Below are 12,547 nucleotides of genomic sequence, written 5' to 3' on the forward strand. Positions count from 1 at the left end.
TTGGGGGGAAGAGCTAAAATCCACTCTTGTCCTTATAATAGGCCCCCAAGGAGGCTTTGGTCACCCAGGCCGTTGGGTTTGGATGGGTTTTTTTTTTGCTGCTTGTCCATGTTATGAAGGAATAAAGCATCTGTCTGTGGCTCTGGCTTCCTATCGGAGGAAAGCTGGAGGAGAATGGAAATCCTGAGGACACTGGGGGCCTGGAGAACCTCCAGAGAAAAGAGACTCTCCCCTCCTCCTTCGGGATAGCCCAGGGTGTAGAGAAAACTTGTGAGGTCAAGTGAAAAGGTTTTCTCCTTCCTTCTAGTCCCTTTCTCACCCCTTCCCCATCCCCTGCATCCTCAGGCCCAAAGTTGTCTTCCTTTCCTCTCCCCTCCTCCATCCATAAACAGTAAGACTGGTGGCCCCCATCTATTGAACTTTGTCTGTGGTGCAGGCAGAAGACTTTTTCAAGTGTCAGCAAGGTCCCAGAATGAATAAAGATGTGAACTTCCCCCTCCTGTACAGATTGAAAGGCAGTCTTCATGGTAACATTACCTCACTGGGAAAGGCAACCTGATAGAGACAAGAAGCTTGTTAATCTTTGGGATTCCACCCCTGCCTCCTTTTTAAGAAAAAATGATTTGCTGCTCCAACTGAAAATCGATGCTGACTATGGGTTTTGAATGCAACCAAATCAGAAATGAGGCCAACCGGGCCTGATGCAAGAGCCGTGTGGGATCAGACTGACATTTCTCTTCCATATTGGATGAATAGAGAAAAACGCTGGGGGTATTTCTCAACAACCAGAGTCTTTTGCACATTTTGTTGCAGACTGGCTGTCCGTGTCTGTTTCCCAGTCCTGCTGTCTAGCCAAGTGGGATTCTTCTTCATGCCGGTTACGTGAGCACAGAGGCTGGCTCTTCCTCCAAGGTCATGAGCAGGTATGAATGTATCACAAGAAAATGGCCCTGTATAATAAACAATTTAGCCTTGCCCAGAGAGAGATCTGGTCTTTGCCTTCAGCTCCCCAGAGGTGGTCTCTAAGCCATTGACTCTGATAACAGCAAATGTAGCAAATTAACCCACAGACAGTAAAGCCAATCTACTGACCCTGCTTGCCATGAAGGAGTTTAGTATTTATTGTAAGGTGCCAAACAAGGAGTCCAGGGCAGCGAATACACAAAATACTCCAACTCAGGGAGGCATTTAAAAAAAATTATTTATTTTAATTGGAGGCTAATTACTTGATAATATTGTAGTGGTTTTTGCCATACATTGACATGAATCAGCCATGGGTATACATGTGTTCCTCATCCTGAACCCCTTTCCCATCCCCCTCCCCATCCCATCCCTCTGGGTCATCCCAGTGCACCAGCCCTGAGCTCCCTGTCTTATGCATCAAACCTGCACTGGTCATCTATTTCACATATGACAATATACATGTTTCAATGCTATCTCTCAAATCATCCCACCCTCACCTTCTCGCACAGAGTCCAAAAGTCTCTTCTTTACATCTTTGTCTCTTTTGCTGTCTCGCATACAGGGTTATCGTTACCATCTTTCTAAATTCCATATATACGCGTTAGTATACTATATTGGTGTTTTTCTTTCTGGCTTACTTCACTTGGTATAATAGGCTCCAGTTTCATCCACCTCGTTAGAACTGCATTCTTTTTAATAGCTGAGTAATACTCCATTGTGTATATGTACCACAGCTTTCTTATCCATTCGTCTGCTGATGGACATCTAGGTTGCTTCCATGTCCTGGCTATTGTAAACAGTGCTGCGATGAACATTGGGGTACACGTGTCTCTTTCAATTCTGGTTTTCAGGGAGGCATTTTTAAGGCCACGTGAGGGAGGGGAGTTACGGGTCTGTAGTCGGCTCACGCGCAGTTCTCTGGCTGGTTGATTGGTATCAGGGCAGCCTCCCGCAGCGGGTGGTGGTGCTGACATTACCAGCTGTGAGGTGTAGGTAGGTCTGGGGGCTGAGTGCTCATGTCCATCAAGGAGTTAACATAGTCCCTTTGGTGGGGGTTTTTCACATCTGTAAAAACACCTCCAGAAATGTATATCAAATAATGTTATCTTAGTGCTTCGGAGAGGAGCTAAAGCTGAGGACATGGAGGGAGGGGGTCTGTCCCTGGAAAGCCCCACTGAGTCCTGCTCAGTTACATTTGTATTCCTGGACGCCAAGTAGGGACCTCTCCTGACTCCACCCTGTGTGTCTCTTCTCTTGGCTGATTTTAACCTTTATCTGAATGTAATCTAGATTTACATTGAAAGGAGATCATTCCTGGGTGTTCATTGGAAGGACTGATGTTGAAGCTGAAAGTCCATACTTTGGCTACCTGATGGGAAGAGCTGACTCATTGGAAAAGACCCTGATGTTGGGAAAGATTGAAGGCGGGAGGAGAAGGGGATGATAGAGGATGAGATGGTCAGATGGCATCACTGACTCAATGGACATGGGTTTGAGTAAACTCCAGGAGTCAATGATGGACAGGGAGGCTTGGCATGCTGCAGTCCATGGGGTCGCAAAGAGTCGGACACGACTGAGAGACTGAACTGAACTGAACCACTAGACCACCAGGGAATTCCCTGGTTTGCTCTACTGTCTGTCTTTCCTACTGCCTTTTCTGTTTTTTCTACATCTCAGAAGCACCTAACCCAGTGCTGGAACACTGTTCATGGCTAAGAAATGTTCCCGGAGTTGAACAGATGCAGATTCCCTGCTTTGGAACAAGAACAGTCAGGCTCAGGTTAGAAGAAATAACAGTTGGCAGCCCCAGGGCTAGAACTCAAGTCTTCTGGTCCCTGGTCTGATCCACCTCTGAGCACCGAGGGCCTGACCAGTTTGCTATCACGACCCTGAATTTCTCTCAAACAGCTGTTAAATTTTTGTTGTTAGTGGTGGATTTTTTTTAATTGGATTAATAGCCTTTCTGAGACAAGCTTATTGCAAAGTTAAGTGCAGGAGGGCCTAGAGGAACTATCCCACATTGAAGGTCAGGAAGGGCAGCGGTGAGGAGATACCCCTCGTCCAAGGTAAGGAGCAATGGCTGTGCTTTGCTGGAGCAGCGGTGAAGAGATACCCCACGCCCAAGGTAAGAGAAACCCAAGTAAGATGGTAGGTGTTGCAAGAGGGCATCAGAGGGCAAACACACTGAAACCATACTCACAGAAAACTAGTCAATCTAATCACACTAGGACCACAGTCTTGTCTAACTCAATGAAACTAAGCTATGCCCGTGGGGCAACCCAAGATGGGCGGGTCATGGTGGAGAGGTCTGACAGAATGTGGTCCACTGGAGAAGGGAATGGCAAACCACTTCAGTATTCTTGCCTTGAGAACCCCATGAACAGTATGAAAAGGCAAAATGATAGGATACTGAAAGAGGAACTCCCCAGGTCAGTAGGTGCCCAATATGCTACGGGAGATCAGTGGAGAAATAACTCCAGAAAGAATGAAGGGATGGAGCCAAAGCAAAAACAATACCCAGCTGTGAATGTGACTGGTGATAGAAGCAAGGTCCGATGCTGTAAAGAGCAATATTGCATAGGAACCTGGAATGTCAGGTCCATGAATCAAGGCAAATTGGAAGTGGTCAAACAGGAGATGGCAAGAGTGAATGTCAACATTCTAGGAATCAGCCAACTGAAATGGACTAGAATGGGTGAATTTAACTCAGATGACCATTATATCTACTACTGCAGGCAGGAATCCCTCAGAAGAAATGGAGTGGCCATCATGGTCAACAAAAGAGTCCGAAATGCAGTACTTGGATGCAATCTCAAAAATGACAGAATGATCTCTGTTCATTTCCAAGGCAAACCATTCAATATCACAGTAATCCAAGTCTATGCCCCAACCAGTAACGCTGAAGAAGCTGAAGTTGAATGGTTCTATGAAGACCTACAAGACCTTTTAGAACTAACACCCAAAAAAGATGTCCTTTTCATCACAGGGACAGGAATGCAAAAGTAGGAAGTCAAGAAACACCTGGAGTAACAGGCAAATTTGGCCTTGGAATACGGAATGAAGCAAGGCAAAGACTAATAGAGTTTTGCCAAGAAAATGCACTGGTCATAACAAACACCCTCTTCCAACAACACAAGAGAAGACTCTATACATGGACATCACCAGATGGTCAACACCAAAATCAGATTGATTCTATTCTTTGCAGCCAAAGATGGAGAAGCTCTATACACTCAGAAAAAACAAGACCAGGAGCTGACTGTGGCTCAGACCATGAACTCCTTACTGCCAAATTCAGACTTAAATTGAAGAAAGTAGGGAAAACCACTAGACCATTCGGGTATGACCTAAATCAAATCCCTTATGATTATACAGTGGAAGTGAGAAATAGATTTAAGGGCCTAGATCTGATAGATAGAGTGACTGATGAACTATGGAATGGGGTTTGTGACATTGTACAGGAGACAGGGATCAAGACCATTCCCATAGAAAAGAAATGCAAAAAAGCAAAATGGCTGTCTGGGGAGGCCTTACAAATAGCTGTGAAAAGAAGAGAAGCGAAAAGCAAAGGAGAAAAGGAAAGATATAAGCATCTGAATGCAGAGTTCCAAAGAATAGCAAGAAGAGATAAGAAAGCCTTCCTCAGTGATCAATGCAAAGAAATAGAGGACAACAACAGAATGGGAAAGACTAGGGATCTCTTCAAGAAAATCAGGGATACCAAAGGAACATTTCATGCAAAGATGAGCTCGATAAAGGACAGAAACGGTATGGACCTAACAGGAGCAGAAGATATTAAGAAGAGGTGGCAAGAATACACAGAAGAACTGTACAAAAAGGATCTTCACGACCCAGATAATCACGATGGTGTGATCACTCACCTAGAGCCAGACATCCTGGAATGTGAAGTCAAGTGGGCCTTAGAAAGCATCACTACGAACAAAGCTAGTGGAGGTGATGGAATTCCAGTTGAGCTATTTCAAATCCTGAAAGATGATGCTGTGAAAGTGCTGCACTCAATATGCCAGCAAATTTGGAAAACTCAGCAGTGGCCACAGGACTGGAAAAGGTCAGTTTTCATTCCAATCCCAAAGAAAGGCAATGCCAAAGGATGCTCAAACTACCGCACAATTGCACTCATCTCACACGCTAGTAAAGTAATGCTCAAAATTCTCCAAGCCAGGCTTCAGCAATATGTGAACCGTGAACTTCCTGATGTTCAAGCTGGTTTTAGAAAAGGCAGAGGAACCAGAGATCAAATTGCCAACATCCTCTGGATCATAGAAAAAGCAAGAGAGTTCCAGAAAAACATCTATTTCTGCTTTATTGACTATGCCAAAGCCTTTGACTGTGTGGATCACAATAAACTGTGGACAATTCTGAAAGAGATGGGAATACCAGACCACCTGATCTGCCTCTTGAGAAATTTGTATGCAGGTCAGGAAGCAACAGTTAGAACTGGACATGGAACAACAGACTGTTTCCAAATAGGAAAAGGAGTACATTGAGGCTGTATATTGTCCCCATGGTTATTTAACTTATATGCAGAGTACATCATGAGAAATGCTGGAGTGGAAGAAACACAAACTGGAATCAAGATTGCCAGGAGAAATATCAATCACCTCAGATATGCAGATGACACCACCCTTATGGCAGAAAGTGAAGAGGAACTCAAAAGCCTCTTGATGAAAGTGAAAGTGGAGAGAGAAAAAGTTGGCTTAAAGCTCAACATTCAGAAAACGAAGATCATGGCATCCGGTCCCACCACTTCATGGGAAATAGATGGGGAAACAGTGGAAACAGTATCAGACTTTATTTTTCTGGGCTCCAAAATCACTGCAGATGGTGACTGCAGCCATGAAATTAAAAGACATTAACTCCTTGGAAGGAAAGTTATGACCAACCTAGATAGCATATTCAAAAGCAGAGACAGTACTTTGCCAACAAAGGTCCATCTAGTCAAGGCTATGGTTTTTCCTGTGGTCATGTATGGATGTGAGAGTTGGATTGTGAAGAAGGCTGAGCACCAAAGAATTGATGCTTTTGAACTGTGGTGTTGGAGAAGACTCTTGAGAGTCCCTTGGACTGCAAGGAGATCCAACCAGTCCATTCTGAAGGAGATCCTGCCCTGGGATTTATTTGGAAGGAATGATGCTAAAGCTGAAAGTCCAGTACTTTGGCCACCTCATGGGAAGAGTTGACTCAATGGAAAAGACTCTGATTCTGGGAGGGATTGGGGGCAAGAGGAGAAGGGGACAACAGAGGATGAGATGGCTGGATGGCATCACTGACTTGATGGACATGAGTCTGAGTGAACTCTGGGAGTTGGTGATGGACAGGGAGGCCTGGCGTGCTTTGATTCGTGGGGTCGCAAAGAATTGGACAGGACTGAGCGACTAATCTGATCTGATCTGATTATATCCATCAATTTCTGTTCGAATGTGACTTCTCAAATGTTAAATGACTTCTGAAACCTCTGAATTTATTCTTCCTAGGGGCCCCATGGACCCAGTTTAACTTTTGTATAAGAAGATTTTTAAATATTCAGAAAAGTACAAAGAATTTCTTAGTGAACCCATCACTTAGATTCACCAAGGATCATTTGCCCTCTTTGCTTCTCATTTTTTTTTACGTAATTTCCTGAAACATTTTAAAGTAAATTACAAACATCATAGTATCTCAAACCTAAATAAAAAGGACAGCATCTTTCAGAACCATAATTCTTTTGTCACACATACAAAAATTAATTCCTTAATACCATTATGGACGGAGGAGCCTGGTAGGCTGCAGTCCATGGGGTCACAAAGAGTCGGACACGACTGAGCGACTTCACCTTCACTTTTCACTTTCATGCACTGGAGAAGGAAATAGCAACCCAATCCAGTGTTCTTGCCTGGAGAATCCCAGGGACGGGGGAGCCTGGTGGGCTGCCGTCTATGGGGTCGCACAGAGTCGGACATGACTGAAGTGACTTTGCAGCAGCAGCAGCAGCAATACCATTTTATACACAACCTCTATTTGAATTTTCCCAATTGTCCTTAAAAAAACCACTTTATTACAGTTGATTTGAGTTCATGTAGAACAATTCCATGCTTTTTCTTTGTTAAATGTCAGTGTTTTATTGAGACAGCTAAATCAGTCTTTCTGCAAAATGTCCCACATTCTGGATTTGGTTGGTTGCTCCTCATGGAGTCATTTAACCTGTCCCCTTCTTGGGCTTCCCACGTGGTGCTAATGGTAAAGAACCTGCCTGCCGATGCAAGAGACATAAAAGACACGAGTTCCATTCCCGGGTCAGGAAGATCCCCTGGAGAAGGAAATGGCAACCCACTCCAGTTCTTGCCTGAGGAATCCCATGGACAGAGGAGCCTGCCTGGCAGGCTACAATCCATAGCGTTGCAGAGAGCTAGACACGACTGAAGCCACTTAGCACAGACACAGTCCTACTTCTTGTCAACAGTAATGTAGACCTAAAATCCTGCTCAGGCTTAATAAAAATATTAAGCATTTTTGGTAAGAATACTTCAAAGATGATGTCTTGTGCTTTGTGTTTCAACATACCAGGGTGCTCGAAATATCTGGCTGCCCCATTACTAATATGATGCTAAGATCTGATGAGTTCCGGTAATGAAAGCCTAATTCCTCATGGAAGAACTCTTTCCTCTTTCAACCAGCAAGTAATCTCCGGCAAGGTGCTTGACACTCTGCTCCCCATCAGTCTTTCACCCAAAGGTTTTCTCATCTAATGATGAGTGTTGCCTGAATCAATTATTTTATTAGAGTTTGCAAAATGGTAATTTTAATACTGTGATTTTTTTTACATTTATTAACTGGCTTTTTCTCATTATTCAGGCCTATTTGGTCACTCTGAAATATATTTCCTAAAGTAAAGGCAAGATAAATGTTCAATTATTTTCCTTCAATGATCAATTTTCAGAGTATGGAGCTGGACCCATAGCTACCTCCAATGGTGACAGACACATTATTCTGGAGGGCAGGGAAGGGGACTTCCTCTTTTGATTAAATATCATAGTGAGTTCATGGTTTGGGAAGGCAATTATTTTAGGTCTCATTCTAGGGTCTCAAATACAAATAGGATGACAGTTGGCCTCTGTATCCTTGGGTTCTATATTTGTGGATTCAAATAGCCATGGATCAGAAATATTCCAAAGGAAAGAAAATTCCAGAAAGTTCCAAAAATCAAAACTTGCATTTACTGTGCAACAGCAACTAACATTTACCTTGTACTTGCAACTATTTACACAGTGTTTACACTGTATTAAGTTTTATAAGTGATCTAAAGTAAAAGTGAAGTCTCTCAGTTGTGTCTGACTCTTTGTGACCCCATGGACTGTAGCCTGCCAGGCTCCTCCATCCATGGGGTTTTCCAGGGAAGAGTACTGGAGTGGGCTGCTGTTTCCTTCTTCAGGGGATCTTCCCACCCCAGGGATCGAACCTGGGTCTCCCACATTGCAGACAGGTGCTTTACCATCTGAGCCACCAGGTAAGCCCTATCTAAAGATGAATTAAAGTATATAGGAGGATGTGGGGAGTTTATATGCAACTACTACCCCATTTTGTATAACTGATTTGAGCATCCTTGGATTTTCGTATCTGTGGGAGGTCCTGAAACCAGTCTCCTGCAGGTGCGTTCGTTCCGCTTCTCTGGAGAACTCTAATTCTCTTTGCTAACCAGGATGTACCTTCTCATACATATTACGTTGTGCCTGTCTCCACAATGAACTTGATACATGATCGGGTACCTGCACACTGAACTTTCCAGTGTTCTGGGCACTCTCCTCTAGACTGGATGAACTTGGTGCACGAGAGTCTGTGATTCTATACATCCTGACACGGTATTTTCAGGTTTTAAATTTACGGTGCCCCTTCTCTGCCCCATGGCTTTAATGGCTTCCTGCCTCCCTCAGCAGAAAGTCCACAGGAGTCCACGTGTCCCTCCCTCACCTTCTCACGGGCCTGCTGTCTGCCCCACCCACCTCTTACCCTCTAACCGTTCTCTCCTGCTTCCAGTCAGTGGGCTTTCTGCTGCTCCTCAGCCTCACCATCTCCCTCCCACCTCAAGCCCTTTCTCTTTGCTGTTTGCTCTGGGCTCACTCCACAACTCCTCCTCGAATGTTTCTGCAATACTGTGGCTTATAATAAAAAATATATGTTTGGTCTTTGTCCTCATCCTTTGGACAAACTTCCTAAAACCGTTGGAATTTCCTAAGTGATGAGTGATGAAAGAAAAGAAAGTGAAGTCACTCAGTCGTGTCCGACTCTTTGCGACCCCTTGGACTGTAGCCCACCAGGCTCCTCCGTCCATGGGATTCTCCAGGCAAGAGTACTGGAGTGGATTGCTGTTTTCTGCTCCAGGGGATCTTCCTGACCCAGGGATCAAACCCGGGTCTCTGCATTTCAGGCAGACACTTTACCGTCTGAGCCACCAGGGAAGCACCAAGAGGGATAAAGCTGTCTTGCTATTAATAACAAACCCATTTCAACCCTGACTGAGTTAATGAGGTGACATTTGGAAAGCCCCCAAGGATGTGGGCTGGATGCCAGGGGAACCAACCATGTGCTGGGAGGTTGTAACTGTCAAGTTCTACCTCCCTGACCTCCTGGGAGGGGAGAGAGGTTAAAGGTCACATCAATCACCAATGGCCAGTGGTTTAATCAGTCACACCTGTGTAATGAACCCCCCCATAAAACCCCAGAAGGATGGTGTTTGAAGAGCTTCTGAGCCAGTGAACACGTGGAGAAGCCAGGAGAGTGATGTGCCCAGGGGAAGGATGGAGTCTACAGCCCTTCCTACATGCCCTGCCCTCTGCAGTTCTTCCATCTGGCTGTTCCTGAGTTATATATCCTTTCATAATAAACCAGTCATCTAGTAAGACTACAGATGTTAGTAACTTATTATTATCAGTATTAGGTTATGCTATCAGTAATATATTAGGAATTAACATATATAGATGCTAGTAATTCCTAAATTCAAATCTTGGACTGAAAAACATTTTTATAATTGTACGTAGTCTTCAATATCTAGAAACATATCCAGGGATGAAATTAAAAGATGCTTGCTTCCTTGGAAGAAAATCTGTGACAAAACAAGACTGCGTATTAAAAAGGGGAGACCTCACTTTGCCAGCAAAGGTCTGTCTAGTCAAAGCTGTGGTTTTTCCAGTCGTCATGTCTGGATGTGAGAGTTGGACCATAAAGAAGGCTAAATGCCAAAGAATTGATGCTTTTGAACTGTGGTGCTGGAGAAGCCTCTTGAGAGCCCCTTGGACTACAAGGAGATCCAACCAGTCGCTCCTAAAGGAAATCAACCCTGAATGTTCATTGGAAAGACTGATGCTGAAGCTGAAGCTCTAATACTTTAGCTTGCTGATGCGAAGAGCCAATTCATTAGAGAAGACCCTGATGCTGGAAAAGATTGAGGGCAAGAGAAGCGGGTAGCCAAGGATGAGATGGTTGGATGGCATCACTGACTCCATGGATATGCGTTTGGGCAAACTCAGCAAAGGACAGGGAATCCTGGTGTGCTGCAGTTCATGGGGTCGAAGAGTCAGACACAACTTAATGAATGAGCAACAAGTAAGACAACTTACAGAGTAAGAGTGCAGAAGTATGTCAGTTACAAATCACAGGAATTGCTGTCGAACATGGTTCGTTTCATCATTTTTCCACACAAAAGTAATTTTAAAAATAAAATCATGATCAATATTATCTCTGTATTAGTTATGTATTCCTGCTGTCAACTGAAAAAAAACACACCACCTAAAAGTTGAGAATCATGTTGTGTTTGGTGGACTTTCTCAGGACCTCACACCTCTCAGATTACTCTGAGGGACTGCTCAGAAGAAGTAAGGGAGGAGCTGGATTATATGAGAAGCTGAAGTTGAACGGTTCTATGAAGACCTACAAGACCTTTTAGAACTAACACCCAAAAAAGATGTCCTTTTCATTATAGGAGACTGGAATGCAAAAGTAGGAAGTCAAGAAACACCTGGAGTAACAGGCAAATTTGGCCTTCGAATACGGAATGAAGCAAGGCAAAGGCTAATAGAGTTTTGCCAAGAAAATGCACTGGTCATAACAAACACCCTCTTCCAACAACACAAGAGAAGACTCTACACATGGACATCACCAGATGGTCAACACTGAAATCAGATTGATTATATTCTTTGCAGCCAAAGATGGAGAAGCTCTATACAGTCAGCAAAAACAAGACCAGGAGCTGACTGTGGCTCAGACCATGAACTCCTTACTGCCAAATTCAGACTTAAATTGAAGAAAGTAGGGAAAACCACTAGACCATTCAGGTATGACCTAAATCAAATCCCTTATGATTATACAGTGGAAGTGAGAAATAGATTTAAGGGCCTAGATCTGATAGATAGAGTGCCTGATGAACTATGGAATGGGGTTTGTGATATTGTACAGGAGACAGGGATCAAGACCATCCCCATGGAAAAGAAATGCAAAAAAGCAAAATGGCTGTCTGGGGAGGCCTTACAAATAGCTGTGAAAAGAAGAGAAGCAAAAAGCAAAGGAGAAAAGGAAAGATAGAAGCATCTGAATGCAGAGTTTCAAAGAATAGCAAGAAGAGATAAGAAAGCCTTCCTCAGTGATCAATGCAAAGAAATAGAAGAAAACAACAGAATGGGAAAGACTAGAGATCTCTTCAAGAAAATTAGAGATACCAAGGGAACATTTCATGCAAAGATGAGCTCGATAAAGGACAGAAATGGTATGGACCTAACAGAAGCAGAAGATATTAAGAAGAGGTGGCAAGAATACACAGAAGAACTGTACAAAAAGGATCTTCATGACCCAGATAATCACGATGGTGTGATCACTCATCTAGAGCCAGACATCCTGGAATGTGAAGTCAAGTGGGCCTTAGAAAGCATCACTACAAACATAGCTAGTGGAGGTGATAGAATTCCAGTTGAGCTATTTCAAATCCTGAAAGATGATGCTGTGAAAGTGCTGCACTCATATGCCAGCAAATCTGGAAAACTCAGCAGTAGCCACAGGACTGGAAAAGGTCAGTTTTCATTGCAATCCCAAAGAAAGGCAATGCCAAAGAATGCTCAAACTACCGCACAATTGCACTCATCTCACACGCTAGTAAAGTAATGCTCAAAATTCTCCAAGCCAGGCTTCAGCAATATGTGAACTGTGAACTTCCTGATGTTCAAGCTGGTTTTAGAAAAGGCAGAGGAACCAGAGATCAAATTGCCAACATCCTCTGGATCATAGAAAAGGCAAGAGAGTTCCAGAAAAACATCTATTTCTGCTTTATTGACTATGCCAAAGCCTTTGACTGTGTGGATCACAATAAACTGTGGACAATTCTGAAAGAGATGGGAATACCAGACCACCTGATCTGCCTCTTGAGAAATTTGTATGCAGGTCAGGAAGCAACAGTTAGAAATGGACATGGAACAACTGCTGCTGCTGCTAAGTCACTTCAGTCGTGTCTGACTCCATGTGACCCCATGGACTATAGCCCACCAGGCTCCCCCGTCCCTGGGATTCTCCAGGCAAAAACACTGGAGTGGGTTGCCATTTCCTTCTC

This window comes from Bos javanicus, chromosome 1 (assembly GCF_032452875.1).
Source record: "Bos javanicus breed banteng chromosome 1, ARS-OSU_banteng_1.0, whole genome shotgun sequence".
Classification (NCBI taxonomy): domain Eukaryota; kingdom Metazoa; phylum Chordata; class Mammalia; order Artiodactyla; family Bovidae; genus Bos; species Bos javanicus.